Below are 19818 nucleotides of genomic sequence, written 5' to 3'. Positions count from 1 at the left end.
AGCTAGCATCCGACATTTGAGGTGAGTTTTCCTCCTGTAGGAACGGGTCGAAGGCACTAATGTCGGCCCGTATGTATGATTGTATGTTTCGAATTTCGGTCTGATGTCGGGCGGTGCCCGAGGAATGTTTATATACTTTCTGGACTACATTTCGATGTCGAGCAATGCCCGATGAATGTTTTTATGCTTGATGTCTTCGTGATTCTTGCATGTGTCTGTGTCTATATGCTTTCCGGACTAAGGTCTGATGTCGGGCGGTGACCGATGAATGTTTATATGCTTATAATTATGTGTTTGTTATATGTGTATTGTTGATATGTTTATATGCATGCCAAGCTCAGCTCGATGTCGGGTGAGGCCCGATGTCAGACATGGTCTGATGTCGGGCGGGGCCCGATGAAGGGGTGAGGCTCAGGATATGTTTATATGTGATTATGTGATTGTGTGTATGGTATGTGGTAGCTTGGGGAAACTCGCTAAGCTTCGTGCTTACAGTTTTCAGTTTTGCTTTCAGGTACTTCTGGTAGCAAAGGGAAGAGCTCGGGATGACTGCATTGCACACACCATGATGATTAGCTTGGCATGTTTACTCTGATGTTTTTGATTTGGAAACTCTGATGATAATGTTTTGAGATACTTTGACTTATGTTTTGATACAATGTTTTTATAACTATGGTTTTATTTAATAAGTAAAAATGAAATTTTTGGGACCATATTTTATGAGTGTTACAAGTACGCTCAACATACTCCAACTTTTCTGAAGTTGGCAATTCTGCCCCCTAGGGACCAATTCTGCAAAACATTAACACACCAAGGGTCTAAACTGAAAAGTACTTTGAATCGATTGTTACAGTATGATGTTTAAATTCTGTAAATTTAATATTTTTGATGTTGAATCTGATTGGGTTTCATCAAAATTTGATTAACTGATGTTTTTTTGTTTAGTTTTACTTTGTTGAATAGGGGGATATTTTTTACTACTTTTTAGAAGCTAAATATAACCGATCTTTAATCCTTTTGTGATTTGGTTGAAGTGAGGTAATCCCCACTATGCTTGTTCACTGTAAGCCTATTAGTTATTATGGTCGGTTGTATGGTGGGTCAAAGCTAACTTGGGTTTTGACTAAAACTTTAGCTTAAGTTGATGTTAAGATGTGTAATGTTTTATCTGACATGGTTAGTCAAAGTTAGCCAGGTATAATGCTTTCCAAAATGTGAATTATTTATTATGTTTTGAGTTGTTTTGATCCTTTTGTCATTGACTGTATAAGGTACAATGCTTTATCTGCACATGGTGAGTCAAAGTTAGGCAATAAATACAAACTCATAGATGATGAATGTTTTATCTGCACATGTATTTCGGGTTTGGAATTTATAATATTGAGTGAAAGCAAATAAGACAATTAGTTTTAACGTAAGCAAATCACATGTATGTTATTATGGGTGAAAAAAATCAAGTATGTGGTTTTGGGTTTGAATCAAAACATTGAAGGGCACCAACATATCCAAAATAATTTTATGTTTTTAACACTTATTAGTTTTTTTAACACTTCAATATTATTTTCAAATGTGGAGCAGGTTAATTTTTTTGCCCTGTTTTCGAGGTAAATACCAATATCTTAAGATTTTTTCAGGTGACTTTTCTGACCCTGATGTCAAGTTTGAGGTAAATATCAATATCTCAAGTTGTGCAGAACTAAGGTGGCCTTCATGGCCTGATGTGATTTCAGATAAATTGTTTCAGGGTTATACAAGTCAAGTTGATCATCCTGTCAAGTTGCTCATCCTAATCAGATCATCTGACCAAGTGTTCATAAATGATACCAATAATAGTAAGTTACTTAAGAATATTATTACCCTTCGAAAGAAATTAAAAATTACAATTTCCATCTTATTTTTGACATATTATTTTCAAATGTTATTCATGGAGTTGTACAATGTTACGTTAGACTGAACTTAGCTAATCACATGGGGTTGTGGACCTGTGATAACTAAATATATTCAAGGTATGATTCTATTGATTTTTTATTAACATCAATATTTAAATTTAAACATGTTTAAAACATTACATGTTTTTATATTTTTATTGTTTTTAAATTTCTTTTTAATATCATTGTTTCCAGATTAACTAGGCAGTTGTTGTTTCTATTTATTTGTTGTTATTATTGTTTACACATTAAATTTCTTTCTATTATTATCGTTTACACAATAAATTTCTTTCTCTTATCATATTTCGCCTATTGTTTTCTTTCATGAACCATACCTTTTCCATAATAGCACTTTAATCACATCTCTATTCTTTCAGGGGTTATTCCATCAGTCCTGTTACTCAAGTTAAGAATGATATTTGTTGCTTTTATGGATTAAACAAAAGGACTTATGGTGAATGGGACAAAATTACATTCTAAATAGTTATTGAAATGTATTCAGAAATTAAAATGTATTAAGAAAAGAAAATAAGAATTCTAAATATAATAAATGGCCGTGTTTTGCAATACTCATCATTAAGTACAAGAATATTGTCATTTTTTCACGTTAGCCCTTATTTCGATCAAATGAAAGAAATACAAAACTTCTTTCATGAACTTTGTGGATAGAAAGAGTGGCCGAAAGCAAGGTTGCCATTTGAAGGATACGTGGCTGGAGTATTATAGGTTAAATTTTGATTCGGGTATAATGAATGTACTAACTGTAGACTTTGATGTATTACAAGTAATAGATGAAAGAAATATCAAGAAAGCCCTACTTTGATAGATTGTTAAACAAATGTGCATGGAATAGAATACAAAGGAATTGGTGGAAATTGCATACAAAACTGGCAAACAAGAGCTAAAAACCTCTTCAGTGTCCCATATGTCAGACTAACACGCCTCAGAGTGCCATCCACCTTCTATTACTCCAGATAAACAACAGAAATGCCTCATCATCTCAAATTAACGTCTCAAACGCTAACTAAAATGTCAAACGTAGAACCCATTAACGATTGGTTTGGTGCAGAATAATAATAATCAAAAAGATAATTGTATGAACATCATAAACAAGTGAGTAAATTGATAATGTATAGATAGAGAGAGATAAAATGTTACATGAACAACTCTCATGGTTAGGGAGAATATCTCAGCCAAACTCTCTCTAATCTAATGTCTACATGGTGCACACAAAACAAATGACCACACCTTCACTTTATATACTAGTGGAAGGAATATGTTTTTCATACAAGGGAATATTTCAACCTAATAAATCACTCAGTATTGTAGAGCATTTCATGCTCCAACAATCTCCCCCTAAATGCTCGGAAATGATGAGGGTAATAAGCAGTGATAAAAGGCGGAACATCCGACATGTAGGTCTGGTGCTGAGATATCTCACAAGAACTAAAGATGATGTGATCTCAGAATTTGGAAATGGAATCTCTAACATCAAAGAACATTCAGAGGAACTAACTCTAAGCATAAATATGAAATCCCAATCTTCACTATGATCAGTCCCCAAAAACCGATCAGATTCACAGTCTCCCCCACGACTATTGAATTGAAGATCTCAATATCAGTATCAGATCACACAAAGGCTTCAACATTCCGATCTCAAATCATAATGCACCAAAACATCTCTACTGAAACTATGAAACATCATGAAGTAAAGCCTAGATAATAAATAATATGGATCCGAAAAGGGTCTAACAATGCCAAAATTTTGATCAAAAATCAGTGTCACGTCACATCGCCAAAATCCGATCAGGATGCTAACACAAATGAGACATCTCGAAAAATAGAGTCTAAAGATAAATAATCATGATTTGAATAACATCTAGCAATGCCGAAAATTTGATTTGTAAAGACCAAATATCAGTGGCACATCGCATTACTAAATAAACATTCGTCTTCAAATGTCTCTAAAATCCAAATTCAAGTGATAAAATCAAATGTGGATGCTCAGGATCCCCCCCCCCTCTATTTTTGATCGAAGATGCAATAAAGATAAAAAATAATCATGAAATCGGGTATGAGATTATGTCGGATCTAATGGAGCATCACACGCTCCCCCTTGATGTGAGCATATGCCCGTAAAAACGAGGATGTTATTTTCGGGTCATGAGTATACTTGGTGATATTTTGCTGAACTGAACAGACACTGAATATAAGTCTGATAAACCATTGATGAAGAATCATAATTTTGAACCAAAGTAATGCTGATAAACTGAGTTGAGGCTCCTTAACTCGTCGAGTTGGTTCATTTAAATTCTCGCGATTCTTCCATCTTCAACACGTCGAGTTGGTCCCTCCAACTCGACGAGTTAACCTAGAAATAGGGTTATTCTCAACAATTTCTCTTCAATATTTCGGATGTTACAACTCTCCCCACTTAAATTAGATTTCGTCCTCGAAATCCGTCCTTACTTTTCTCATCACGCCAAACAATCTGAATCACGCTACCACAACCCGAGAAAAACAATCGTCTCCCTAAGGCAACTGGAACCAGTCCTAGTAAAGCTCACCATCCTGAAGAAGAACGGACCTTAAACCCTCGCATAACCACCTCAACCTCTCCTGGAACCCGGAATCTCAAATTGACCTGACTTCCTGACAGACCACCCACTCTGATTCACTATCAAACCAATTCCATAAGAAGCTCAGACTGAACCAAATACTTCCAAACCAGATTATCTTGACTCTTAAAAGGACGAAATCACTGATCATAACAACTGCATATCAGTTACACGTAAATTAGATTTTGTCACTAAAATCGCACCTTACTAACACTCATAACAAAACTGTTGGGTTATGAGCATTCTAACACTCCTAAGTGTACATGCAACCCTAAATACCTTGGATCTATGTTTTCTCTATTATACATACAATTATGAACATCCAAGGTATTATCCTAATCTAGCATACAAAATAATAAATATAACAAGATAGAATACATACCTCTTTGATGTAGAATGTCTTCATGAAGCTTGAGTGCCTAGTGCCCCAAGTGTGACACCTCAAATGGTTCACACAACACCAAATACACTTGGAATAACTTGAGAGAAACTTGAACACTCCTTGAAATCGTCTAGCCCTCACACTCACACATTAGTGCCCGATTTCTTGAGCCATGGGATTCTTTTATATAGTGGCTATTAGGGTTACACCATGTAACTCATAACTTTACCCATTCCTTATGCTCCATGGATTTTAACCTCCATGGAGTATCCATGGGTCACCTCATGGACTTAGTCCAACATAAGGAATCTTGGATCACAAGCCCACATATATAAGAATGAATGATTTACACAATCAACCCATATATTTAATTAGTCTCCTTTTGATCACTTAATTAATTCCAAATTAATTCTTGATCAATACTAATTAAATAACCTTATTAATATATATTAGAACTTATAATATATTAACAAACCTTAAGTGTTATTTCTCTCATTATAGTCTATCCAAATGCATGATGCCATGCAACCCAAATGGACCATGCCGGGTCGGGTCAAGTCTTACCAATTATAGTTATGGACTTAGACATTAATCCAACAGTCTCCCACTTGGATAAGTCTAAAACTATTATTGCGTATGACTTTAGGAACCGATCAGCAATCGTAGCTCTCAAAAGCTTCTGTCGAACTCTGACCTTGTCGATGAACTCTAACCTTTGTCAATGACTTGTCCATTAGATAAGGGATCATATATTCCTCCATTCTAGATATCATATGGACTGAGATATGGATTATCAATCATTCTCTCTGTCCATTTGTTGTTTCCCGATTTCCGATTCATGATGACTGACTGATTGAACAAATCAAATCAGTACTGGCTTGGCCAAGCACTCACATGTATCATCTTTAAATCATCGAGGGGCCCACAGATATCGCTTTTATCCCGAAGGTAAAAGGAATGGATAAACTTCGACTCATATGGCTTGTTCTACTACTTGTTGAATCATAAACAAAGGCACGTTTTATAACATCGAGTTACCGAATGCGTTTTCGTGCAATCAATGTACAACCAACTCATAGTAACAACTCATATCTCTAGGTTTGAAGAATATAAGATATTATCGTCTCATGATCACTCGTGATAAAATCCATGAAGTGATTAAAATGAGCGCGGGTTGAATCCAATACTCAGAACTTATGAGCACTCATGAGTGTTGTAGCACCACTTTGTCCACCAACTTGGACCTCTACAAATCAACCCATGACAGTCTTGATTCATATCTACTTCCAACATATGACCGACTGTGGATGGTTTGAATAACTTAATCATTCAGGAAGAGCGACTTAGTTATTCTGGAAGTCAAAACATGCAAAGTGAAACACAAGAATAAATGAATCAAATATGGTATCAAACCCTATGAATATAAATAAACACTTTTATTTATCACCATACTGATTACTCATTATTCATTGTTTCGGTTTTATCAACTTTATACTTGAATTTAAAACAATAGTTGTCCCATGCTCCAAGCATGTACACTATGTTTTCTAAACACTAGTCATGCCATACACCAAGTATGCATACTATGTTTGTCTATGATCTTTACTTTGTAAAATACATCAATTGAACATCACTCCAATGATCCTCTTTTCACAGTCCCAAATCCTTACTGCAAATGCAAGAATTCCAAATTCATGCCATTTACTGAAATCTGTTAGATTCTAAACTTATATGCATTGATCCTCTTAATGATTATGCACAAAGTCAGAAAGACTTGACAACAATCATTACAGAGCATTCCAAAGGAGATCAGCTCCTTGGAAACATCCTTCTTTCATTAAGTTTCCTAATCTTACACAGATTGAATAATTTCTAACTTTGAAACATTTCCATATTCCATTTTGACTATCACTTCTGAACAAGAGTTGCCTCCTTACAGATTATGTCAATATGGTCCTTCCAGAATTAACATTATACTTCCAACTGTCCTTGAGCAACCAATCTTTGGTAAACCTTAGATTGTCCTCGACAATTGCTTAATCATTTTAGTCATATCCAATTCTAGACCTTTTCCCTTCATAATGCTCCAGGCATTTGGAAAATTTTAGAAAGGATGAATATAGCACATGTAATCGATCATATATCCGAAGCATATGGGACACGATTCATGATGTCTCACATAAAGACTAAACCAGTCTTTTGCTATAATATTTCCATTTCAATTTGCCAAGTTCTCAAAATTCAGATTATGAAAAGGGATGTCGTAATCATAATCGAATTTTAGAACGCAAATAATTGACCCATATATAGAATTTCCTTATGTTGAGCCATTCCAACATGAAATTCATATATATATCCTTCATTAAATACGATTAAAATCTCAATCTAAGCTTTTAGAATTGAAATGAAGTATAATTTCCTCTCCCTTAATTATAGCAAAACAACTTTTTCAACCCCTGCAACCTCACGGATTGAAACTTTTGTTTTCTATAATTAACATTGCTAACTTGCAACCTTTGTCATAATTATCATGCTCCCACTAACATGATGATTATTAGCATAACACTTATGCTCCCACTAGCTTTGACATGTACTCAGAAATCAGCTGACTTTCTTACCAAAGTTCAGATTTCTGATACTAGATTGTTTTGATAAAACTTTATCAAAATCATACACCTCTCTTAGATAGCTCACATGTGTGTCTAAACAATTTTAGAACTATGAAAAGGGATGTCGTAATCATAGTCTCAATTGTTTAGACCTTTTCCACTTCTCACAAGTCCATGTTAGTGTGCCGGTAAACCACACACGCTCCACTAACGACTTTGAGAATGCAAATATCACAATTGCTATCTAGCTAAAATCTACTTAGTGAAAGTGTTTCCTCACCATCATTTTCATGAATCGGAGAGAAACCTTATGACACTTAGATTTAATAGTGTATGTGTTCTTATCCATGTGAATTTGTCAAAACCATAATCACAAGACAAGGTTAGTGACAAATCCAAACTCATATTGATTAAACTTGTGCAATCTTAAATTCTTGCCATTTGGCAGCTCAGGTGCCTGTCATTGCTTCCAAGTAGTTGTGCAACCAATTGAGAACTCTCAGAACTCCTATGCAAAGCCAACTTGAATAGGCACAAAAATTTCAACACGATAGGTTATAAACCTCAAGTCGTGTGCTAGTGAAGGACTTTAGGTTTTATTCTTGATTAAGTCTTGAAACTTTCAAGAGCTTTAAGACTCCCACTGTCCTCTTGACATATAAGACTCCCTTGGTCAAATATTCAAGAGATAGTGCGGATTCTTTATCAAGACTAACACTTTACACAATTGGCCTAAGTTGGTCTCTGTTTTATCCAAAACATCACAACTTACCAATTTCAAATGTACAAGAGTAGATAACCTTTTACTCTTACATTTGACTAGTGTTAACAAACCCTCTTTAAGATATGTCACTCAAGTTACAATCTTGGAGTATGACTCTAAGAATTGTTTTGGAACGAAGTATGACTCATCTTTTTGATTTAACCATTTCAACAATTCATGACTCCTCTTCTTAGTCATAAGAATGCACTAAGATGACTTTAGAGGACCAATTGTGATATGGTATCTTAATCATTAAGATGATCATAAACATGATACTAAAGTACTCTCCCATCTTTTCAGATTTGAGAAACTTTTATCTTTCTGCCATACTTTGATTCTTCTTATTCGTTCTGTCTCACATTGAAACTTCTCCAATGCTACAGACTTATACTTAAACTTATAAGTATAACCATATTTACTGAACTTAAGTAAATCATGACGAATAGTCTTCTTGATCTTTTGTGGTGGACTTGACCAGTGCACAAGAATGTGTACTCGATCCCTTAGTCCTTTCCTTATTCACATAAGGAATTAGTCTTAATTTTCCAAGCTGAAAGTTCTCATTCATCATACTATACAACTTGCATGATTCCAAGTTTCGGTCCAATTGAACCTTGGGTGATGAGAATCTTTCCTTATTTGGTAATATTAGACACTACCACAACCGAAAGAATCAAATCCATTTTTCCAATATTGCTATCAATGGAATCTTATAAGCAACAACTTTTCACAAATGCCATTGTAAGGATACTTAAAATAAATAAAATCAAAACCTTTTTCTTTTATTTTAAAACTTTGCGGAAAAACTTATCCTTACAATCCATATGAAAACCTTGTTGTTATCTATTCCTAAGCAATATAAATATCATAACTCTTAAGTAATAGCCCAAAATTCTGATCACCGAACCATGCGATTGAAATCCATCTTCGCGATCAGAATCAGCATGTACTTAATAGAGTTAGACAATGTACTTTACCTGAAGTAGAGCCAAACTTATTGACTTTAACATCCTTAGGTAAATTTGGCAGCTTCGTAACCAATGCCCCTTCCTTTGGCAATAGTTACCTATGGACCCTTGATAATGGGACTATCTCAGACTTCGCCTCTCTCTTTACCATTGGGTCAACCGAGTTGGCTATGGCCGATCCCTTTCCATTGGGAAGAGAGAGCTTTACTGGATATCCAATGTCATCATTGTCAATGTCCATAGCGTTTTAGGAAGTTGATCTTAGCAAATAGATAAGATCATTAAGGGTCTTGTCTTAGTCTGTTTCATAGGATTCCCAAAAGAACTCACTATGTGACTTAGAAAGTAGTTGAGCCACCAACTTTCTCAAGACTTTGACACCCAACTCTCTCGGCTTGTCAATATGTGACTACATCTCCAAGATGTGATCACACCTAGACCTTGCCTTGCCAATAGGGCTTGAGTGACCTTAAACTTTTTAGGAACTTGTGGGTTAGGGAGAATAATTGGAGGAGGTGAAAGAAGTATGATATCCATGGGACATCATCTTCATTTAGGAAAGCTTGTTTCAAGAGATTTGGGAAGATCATAAATGTCTAGACCAGACATCTTTTTGGGAGATATTCAAGATAGTTGATTTAAAGTCCTTAATATGACACCCAATATGAAATATTAAGGCTAGGACCCAACAAACTATTTTATAACTTAGAAGAGGGATGCCGTAATCCAAGCTATAAAATATTTGAAGGTAGGTGAATGACGATTCACCAATTTTCACCATGAAAAACGAAATAATTTATTAGGTTTTAATTGGATTTGAAAGTCCTAGATCTTTGAGATTCATTGAACTGTTCAAAGGCATGTTTCAATCTCGAGTGTGCCCTTCAGGTTTTGTGACTGGGATGCCGAGGATCACAAAACAAGGTGTGAATAACCATGCAAATATACTTGGTACCCTTAATATTTACCCCTTAATCAGTGTGCCGGTTAACCACACACGCTCCACCGATACTATGATAAATATTAAGTTACCCTTTGCCTACCTTGTTAAGTCCAGGTTAGTGTGCCGGTTAACCACACACGCTCCACTAACGACTTAAGCAAAGTGCAAAGTGTAATTTCATGGGTTAGCACCAAATTCACATTTTCCTAAGTAACTAAGATTGGGTATTAATAAGAGTTTAGTTACTTAGTATTTATCATTAATACTTTTAATGAAAGGAGAATTATAGTCCTTGTCCTACCCGTTCGGCTAACGACCCTCCACCAGTCAAGGAAGCGGTGGGTGAGAGTGGACACCCATTAAACTGCCATTTTATAGGCAGTAACCTTATACCCCCCTTATAGACCGGCTTCGTGAATGAGGCCTACTAACGGTAAGACTGACTTTACTCTTATACATATATATAAATATTATTAACTTATAATATTATAAAGTATAAGGGTTGAATTTTAACTTTTAAAATTCTAAGGGCTAACTTGGAATTAAAGTATTCATAAGTGAAAACTTTTCAAATTCCAAAACTTGAGGGCAAGTTTTGAAACTATTCAAAACTAATTAATTCCATAACTTATGAGTTTAAAGTAGTTTTAATTAAAAAAAAAACTCTTCAAGTTCCATAACTTGAGGACAAATTATGGAAGACTTTAAACTAATTAATAAAAAAAAATAACTTTTTTTATTGTAACTTATGGAACTAATTAAGGTTACACTTTTTTTTTAATTTAATGAAGAGACTCTTGAACCTCCATAACTTGAGGACAAGTTATGGAGTCATAAAACCATTTAATTAGAACTAGACTCTTCATTTTGTAACCTTTGTCAACTTTTATGAGTTTTATGATTCTTAAATGTGACTTTTCATATAACTTGAGGACAAGTTACAAAAACACACTTTGGAATCAACTCTTAGATTAAAATGGATTGAAAACAACTATTTCACACAACTTTTCTATTAATCTAAGAACCTCATAAGAACAAGATAATTCAAATCATCAATCTTCAAGAAATTAGCATGAACATACAAACTAATACAAATCTTGAAATTATGACAATTATCTTAGAAATTGGATTAGCATGAACATTACCACATCAAAAACAAGTTTACAAAAACATCTTAGGGTAATGTTCCTAGTCCAATTCCAGCCAAAACAACCGAATATATGCATCCAACTCGATTTTTCAGCTACTTTTGCAAGTATAACAAGAAAACAAACCAGACTCTGATACCACTGATGGGTTTTGAGCATTCTAACACTCCTAAGTGTACATGCAACCCTAAATACCTTGGATCTATGTTTTCTCTATTATACATACAATTATGAACATCCAAGGTATTATCCTAATCTAGCATACAAAATAATAAATATAACAAGATAGAATACATACCTCTTTGATGTAGAATGTCTTCATGAAGCTTGAGTGCCTAGTGCCCCAAGTGTGACACCTCAAATGGTTCACACAACACCAAATACACTTGGAATAACTTGAGAGAAACTTGAACACTCCTTGAAATCGTCTAGCCCTCACACTCACACATTAGTGCCCGATTTCTTGAGCCATGGGATTCTTTTATATGGTGGCTATTAGGGTTACACCATGTAACTCATAACTTTACCCATTCCTTATGCTCCATGGATTTTAACCTCCATGGAGTATCCATGGGTCACCTCATGGACTTAGTCCAACATAAGGAATCTTGGATCACAAGCCCACATATATAAGAATGAATGATTTACACAATCAACCCATATATTTAATTAGTCTCCTTTTGATCACTTAATTAATTCCAAATTAATTCTTGATCAATACTAATTAAATAACCTTATTAATATATATTAGAACTTATAATATATTAACCAACCTTAAGTGTTATTTCTCTCATTCTAGTCTATCCAAATGCATGATGCCATGCAACCCAAATGGACCATGTCGGGTCGGGTCAAGTCTTACCAATTATAGTTATGGACTTAGACATTAATCCAACAAAAACAACCACTTAAGGAACGCACCCGGAAATTATGCACATAAAACGACCTTACCAAAGCAATCAAACCCAAACAGAAACTGCCAACCTGGAGAAGAACAAACCATGATCCCATGTAAAGACCCAACCTTATATATCCGAACTTGGGTATCGAATTGGTGTGACTCCCTGACAGACCTCCCAAACTGAACTGATTGCTAAAACCATGACACTTATCCATCAAACAATGTATTCAACCTTTGATGATAACAATTCCATAAACACCCAAGAGATACAAAATACAGACTTCCTCGACTGTCGGGTCGATACACTGCTGTTAAAAGACCAAAACCTCATCATTTGCCCTTCGTTCGCAAGATGGAGCCATCCTGGAGCGCAGACACATAAACTACATTCTGAACCCACCAACTGATGCCTTTGACATACAAATTTCTTAACCCCCTCCCCTTTGGATACAGACCTTGCACGGACCCACTCGCGATTCCTAACACGAGTTTCCACCAAAAGCATGCTCGAAATGGCTACCCCTGATACCTCCTCACGGAACCTTCCCTAAAACTAATGAATATCCATTTGATTCTACCCTCAGTCCCCAACTGGGGCACTACCAGAACCATGAAGAATGATCCTCAAATCACACCGACCGCGAACTTAACCCAAAACCAAACCATATGATGAACCAAAATCTTAACAACCCCTGACTCTTTGCTATGCCATTACTAACCACTACTTCGACGAGCAACGACGATCAAACCATGAAATTTTGTGATACATCCAACCCTTATCGGCTCCGGTGCACCCCCATCTGGGCATCCACTCGATACAATCACCAAGAATTTTATGACTTACAACTGCATAAGAAATTTCCAACTTGAGAATCACAAATTTAACAACAGCTTGCGAACAACTGGAATTATAACGCATACAACCTGCTCAGACTTTCTGATACCTGACTGATACTTCCCTTAATCCTTACTGCTTCCCTTATCCAACCAACAGATTTACGAATCGCCCGACCCCATCAACGCGTCCACACCGAAAGCACTACAAACAGAAGAAATGAACCATCATGATCACTGGGCCCATAGCCTATGACTGGAATGCTCCCGATAACCCACTGACATTGTCGACACTCTAACCGCGCCAACTGAGCACAACATAGCTTCTCCTGAAGCAAAACCTTACGAAAACAAATTCGCACACGATCCACAGATAGGATAACGGTTGCACTCTTGATCCAAATCGGAAGCTGAAACCCAAGAGGACCATGCACATCATTCAAACCAAGAGCCCTAATGCCCACTTGCCCAGCTCACAAGGAGCACCCCCATACACATACTTAAGAAACCCATAATCTCATCTGAAAAGAAAAGAAACACCAGAGATAATCGAAAGGCCACCTTAATCAAAACAGAAAACATCCTCATGATCGGTCAAACAAGACCCCATACTTGTTTGAGACTGAACGGATTCCATCACTACACCACTAGCTCGAGAAGACCTCCAAGATCATCCTACATGGTACCAAAACCTGAGTCTGTTACGAATCAGAATTCCACTTCACCATTAAGGGTAAACATACCCAAGAACCAAGGGAACATAAACACACTGCACAAGAGGGTAGGTGACGCATTCCTTTTTCTTAAACTGTCACCACTTGAATCCTTCAGAGAATTCCTGCTGAAAGACGAACTCAGCGACCAATGGTCGAGCACACCCTGACACCTAAACCAGAGAACCACAACCCACCTGGCGTTGAACATACCTGCTTCTGGAAAGGGTTCACCGATCAATATCTGCCCAACAAATCTGGAAGCAGCAAACCAAACAGCGAACTGACAGAACCCTCAATAACTAACGATCAACCTGAGAATCCCAATTTTCCCCCACTTAGAACTCGAACTACCGCCCATTGGTGGTGAAACCAAAACATAACCCAAACAGCCCAACCAGGTACAACCATACTTGACCATGTAATGAAAAACATACGCAGAATAGTCCTCCGGATACGGACCGAACGAACCCCAAGAGGAACCTAAATTCCAGCTGAAAACCTCTGAATTTCCAATGATAACCACTTACAGAGCATAGGCAACTACCGATTTACAATCCAAACATAAACCCTTTCTTGCAACCCACACGACAATCTGACACCTAGCTTTCCCATCTCCCAAGGATACAGCCCTTGCTCGCATAGCTAAGGTATGCGTGCCACATCAAACCACTTGCGCACACCAGCGCTGACATACTGTCGCCAACCACCACGACCAACAGACCTCAAGCTGAGAATCCAACCTAATTCGGGAGGTCACAAGCCTGCCCACTCGGAAATCTGAAGGGCGGGATCCTTGCCACAGATAACGAAAATCTAATCCGACAATCTGCCACTTAAATCCCAGATGCAATTTCCAAGACGATCATATCAACCGCTTCCTCCCTGTGCCTCGAGGCCCAAAGCACGACCTCTAGCCAAACCTCCGAAACCTCCAACCAACATACTCATTCGGGTCTGAACCACTCAACCCACATCAATATCGCCATATGGGCATGAACAAACACAAAACCCATCCTTGCCTGAGCAACCCAAGCCAAAAGACCGACAGATACAGAACCACTACCTCGAACCATGGTATCCAACCATGCTATCTTCTCTGACCAGTCCTTAGAATCCCCAAAATTTTCCTTGAAGCGAGTATGGATCTTGTGCTTCTAGTAGTACGGGCCCAATACTACCTTCCACACCTATCCACACTTTCCTCAAGAATCATCTTGGGTTCTTTAAGACCTAGTCACAAAATACTCCTGAAATCGAAACAACTGCACTAAAATACTCCCTAGGCTATCCTAGGGTTCCACACTTCTCTGCCATCAGCTGCTGAAGAACTCCTCACAGTGTCAATTAGCTATTCCATGAATACAATCACATGCAACAAAGCTCAGATAATCCTTCGAGTAACAGACTCATCTCTACAACGGTTGGACTCAGACAATAGTTGCACAGCAGGGCCAAACCTGTCACTCTGAGATTATCCAACCTTTGTCACATGTGACTTGACATATTCACTTAATAGCTAACTCACATCACTCATGAGTTCCACAAAGCACAAAGCAAGCAGTATTCGTGCAGAGGAGCCGACTAGCACAAAATGCAATAAAATCTGACGGATCCTCCCGCAAAATCTTTGATCTCAAACTCTCAACGCCACCGTGCACCTTCGCCCTGCTCCCACCCTATCAAGAGTGGCTGATCATTCCTCGCGCTGACTCGCTACGAATTGATCCCCTTCTAAGTAAACCACCGCCTCCTCATCTAATAACGCGACTGGCCGATTGACCCCATACAAATCACCATACCATTAGTTGTCGTGCGACTCTCCATTGGTGCCAGACGACTATCGCATGAATACAATCACATGCCCCAAGATTTAAACAATCTTAGGCTAAAAGATTCAATCCCACAACGGTTGGACTCGGACAAGAGCTGCGCCGCAGGACCAAACCCCTCAGCCTAAGATTCTTTAAACCATGTAGCATGTCACACAACAGCCAAACAAGGGAACTCTATAGGAACTAAGGCATCACATAATCAGGCAATTCTATCATGCAATTCCTGAAGATCCCTAGCCTATCACTAGCATGATGTTCTATCATAACATAACATAATCTCAAATAATTGTGTGGTATTTTGGGGTCAACTTACTAGATTCACACGAGTGTTCCTCCAATTCACTCAAACAAAGGCTCTGATACCAACTTGTAACATTCGAAAATTTCTTGAAAATTTTAAACTTTTTAAATAACCACAAACCATCATTTATTACAATTTGTTTTCAAAATAAGTTTCACATCAGAGTTTTCCCAGAAACCATAACACAAAATACGAGGAGGTGCACGATCAAGCCTTCGCCTTCCTGCGATCATCTGAGGTACCTGAAACATAATCAAAAACTGTAAGCACGAAGCTTAGTGAGTTCCCCCAAAGTACCAACACCCAACCAGATAACATATACAAATAACAACATGCATACAGAGCCTTCAACATGTTCCCGCGATCATCTGAGGTACCTGAAACATAATCAAAAATTGTAAGCACGAAGCTTAGTGAGTTCCCCCAAAGTACCAACACCCAACCAGATAACATATACAAATAACAACATGCATACAGAGCCTTCAGCATGTTCCCGCGATCCTCTGAGGTACCTAAAACATAATCAAAAATTGTAAGCACAAAGCTTAGTGAGTTCCCCCAAAGTACCAACACCCAACCAGATAACATATACAAATAACAGCAGGCATACAGAGCCTTCAGCATGTCTGGACTGCCTCACCGGGCCTTCAGCATGTCTGGACCGCTCACAGAACCTTCAGCATGTCTGGACCGCCTCACCGGGCCTTCAGCCTGTCTGAACCGTGCTCCGGGCCTTCGGCCTGACTGGTCCGCCTCACAGGCTTTCAGTCTATCCGGGCCGCCCTGGGTCTGTTAGCCTTCAGCACAAAGCAGGTCCGCCTCAACCCAACCACACACACAACCATGTCGACATATACATAACAGATAAGCATACATATAAGGTACCAATATAAACATTACCGAGTTTGTTGACTGGCAGTACAAAGCAGTCCAGTCTCAACCCAACCACACTACATCAACACATGCTACTGGAAAACATATAGCCAAAACAGATAACAGGCAGATCTAACAGATCACTAAGCATAACATCGTCCTATCTACTAGGACACCGATCTAACATATCATAACAGCATAAAAACATGCATAACAGGATATCAATCCAATAGGTCGGAATTGGTGCCTTCGACCCGCAAGTACAGTGAGGAAAACTCACCTCGAATGCAGAAGCTCCCCGAAAGAAATCCCTAGTTGCTGCCCTGCCGGCTTCCTGAGCTATCAATACCAACAACACAACCAATTAGCAATTAGGTTCTAAGCTATAGTCCAAAATTCTTACTTGGGGTAAAATGACCATTTTACCCCTGACCCAACATGAACCAAAACTGAGGCCCACAACCAAAAGATTCATAAAGGCCCATTAATGGCCCATTTTTTCAAATTGGGCCCAACAGCATATGGGCCTTATCCCAAGACCATAATTTTCCTTATTACAATTCAGGTTACCTTAAGTACCCCTTGGGACAAACTTGTTCAAAGACATAAATCGAAAGTCAAAGTCAACGGTCCAAGTTGACCCAACTCGCCGAGTTGTCCTTTAATTCGTCGGGTTTCTCCATCAACTGCACATATCGGGAAAAACCAAGCCAACTCGCCGAGTTGACCAACAAACTCGCCGAGTTCCTCTATCAATCTGAAAATGTCAGGGAAAACCGAGCCAATTCGCCGAGTTTATCCATAAACTCGCCGATTTCGCCAGAAACCCACATCTTAATACATTAAGCACTTAATCCATAAGGACATGACTCCAAAACATAGATCTGACTTCCTTGAGCTGGAAAACCACGTAAAGTTGCCAACTTTATGTTCACGCATGTCTAATTGAAGCTCTTAAGCTTAGAACGGACTTAATAATTGACTTAATGCATGCATGACACCAAAATCCTCATAAAGTTTGCATCTTTAAGCTCAATGGTACCAAAACCAACTCATATCTGAAAGAATAACCCCTTAAATGACTTCACCCCCATCATTATCCCCAAAAAGAGGCCAAAATACAACAAAACCCAAAATGATGAGATCTAATCATCTACAGATCAAGGTATGAACTTGATACCTTAAAGTGACTGTAAGAAATGGAGTGATTCTGGATCCAAGACTTCCTTCTCCAAGCTAGAAACTTCAAGACCTTCTAATTCCTTCACAATGCACAAAATGAACACCAAACTTCCTTCCAAGGCTCAAAAACTTGACAATGGAGGCTACAATTCGATTTAGGGTTTTGATAACAATGGAGGCTGATAAGGAGGCCATAAAATGGACTTAAGGCCTTTAAATAGGGTGCAAGACCCTAAAAATTAGGGTTTCCTTCCCAGCTGCCAACTCGTCGAGTTGAGGCTCCTCAACTCGTCGAGTTGGTTCATTTAAATTCCCGCGATTCTTCCATCTTCAACGCGTCGGGTTGGTCCCTCTAACTCGACGGGTTGACCTAGAAATAGGGTTATTCTCAACAATTTATCTTCAAGATTTCGGATGTTACAAGAACACGATAAACCTTTGACCTGGAGGAATACCCTAGGAAGATGGCTTCATCTGACGTCGGTTAAAATTTGGTCAGCTAATCTCGGTTGTTCTTGATAAAATACATGCATCCAAAAATATGTAAGAAAGAAATACTAGGTTTTCTACTGTTCATGGCTTCATACAGAGTCATGTTGAGACGTTGATTGATGATACTTCGGTTCTGAGTGAAACAGGCATTGCTCATAGCTTCGGCCTAGAGATACAGGGGAAGATTTGCGAAATTTAACATCAACCTAGCAGCTTCAACCAAAGTTCGATTCCTTCTTTCGACGACACCATTTGGGTGAGGAGTGTAAGGAGCCAAGAGGTTGTGGTCAATCCATTTGTCTACCAGAAAATTCGATCGTTGCGTTGATAAACTCGGTTTCATTATCGCTTCGAATTCTTCGGACAGGCAGTTTGGTGAGTACTTCAATTCCCTTGATAAAATTGATGAGCTCGGAAGTAGTGTCAGATTTCAACTGAAGGAAGAAAACCCAAGTAAATTAAGTATAATCATCAACTATCACCAAAATAGTATCCGAACAAAGTGATGTTTCGATTAAGAAGTCTTTTCAAGATCCAAGCTTTTCTAATGAAGTTAGTGTTCAGAACGTGCATGCTTCCGAAGTTCAGAGAACTCACTAAAGAAGTATAGTTTTGTTTTATCTGTTGTTTTGAGGCTAGGAAATAGGATCGATGTAATCTTGTGTCAGTGTACTACACTATTAGACTAGTTGCTTTCAATTGTAATTACATTTGTTTCCTAGTACATTGTCTTTACCTATAAAAAGGGCAAGTCAATCTTATGTTTAAGAACACCTTTTAGACACCTTTCATGTACTCTTCTTTCAGTGAAAAGTTATCAAATCATCTTATCAAAAACATTTTCATTGTTCTTGCATTTACTTTTCTAAGTCTTATTCTTATTTTATCTTATCATGCATTGAATACGGCTTGGTTTATCATCCAAGGTTTGATTGGATTTACTCCAGACTTGACTTGAACATAATAAGTGCCTCCATTGTTGTTTATTCGAGGTATAAGTTATTATACCTTGTCTGAATTGTATTTAGGATATTCAATTCTTATCATCAACGGTAGAAAGAATTCCATGATGTCGATTTTTAGCTTCCATGTAAGTAGGAATCTGTAAGTACAAATCTGCTCTAATTAGGAAGAGACTTTCCCCTGCGATTTTCTTCATTTTTGAGGTCCCAAATCACTTCCAAAGTTTTTCCAAACCCGTTTTCTTCCATTACCTTCCAAATCAAACGCTTCAAATCATAAACTTTAACATCTTTCAACCATTTAAGATCATCATTTCGTTGGATCATTATCTTTCACAAGTTTAACAATTGCATGACTTCATCTTT

The sequence above is a fragment of the Lactuca virosa genome, chromosome 2 (genome assembly GCF_052849685.1).
Source record: "Lactuca virosa cultivar CGN04683 chromosome 2, Lactuca_virosa_CGN04683_v6, whole genome shotgun sequence".
Classification (NCBI taxonomy): Eukaryota; Viridiplantae; Streptophyta; class Magnoliopsida; order Asterales; family Asteraceae; genus Lactuca; species Lactuca virosa.
This window is presented reverse-complemented; position numbering follows the sequence as displayed.